Consider the following 250-nt stretch of genomic DNA (forward strand, 5'->3'; position numbering starts at 1 on the left):
GCAGCCCCCTGCAACAGACCTTCGGGAGTCACCAAGGGGCGCTGGCTCAGCCTCCAAGAAATGCCACCCCTGGGGGGGCCTGAGCCCACCCAGGGGGCACAGTGGACAGCGGTGCCAGGGGTGCCCCCCGCGCCAAGGGCACCCCAGCAGCCCCCCCCCAGGGACACTGGGGCGCAAAAGCTGCAGCTGCTGCCTGCTGCGGGAATCGAACCCGGGCCTCCCGCGTGGCAGGCGAGAATTCTACCACTAA

The 250-nt window shown here is 70.0% G+C and overlaps 1 protein-coding gene across 1 annotated transcript in view; it reads right to left on the reverse strand.

Moving 5' to 3' along the window:
- Nucleotides 1-250, reverse strand: part of IL34 (interleukin 34) — a 4,386-nt gene that overhangs the window by 1,579 nt on the left and 2,557 nt on the right. The window lies entirely within an intron of this gene.

Source organism: Aptenodytes forsteri, unplaced genomic scaffold, assembly GCF_000699145.1.
Source record: "Aptenodytes forsteri isolate BGI_AS27 unplaced genomic scaffold, ASM69914v1 Scaffold14, whole genome shotgun sequence".
Taxonomy (NCBI): Eukaryota; Metazoa; Chordata; class Aves; order Sphenisciformes; family Spheniscidae; genus Aptenodytes; species Aptenodytes forsteri.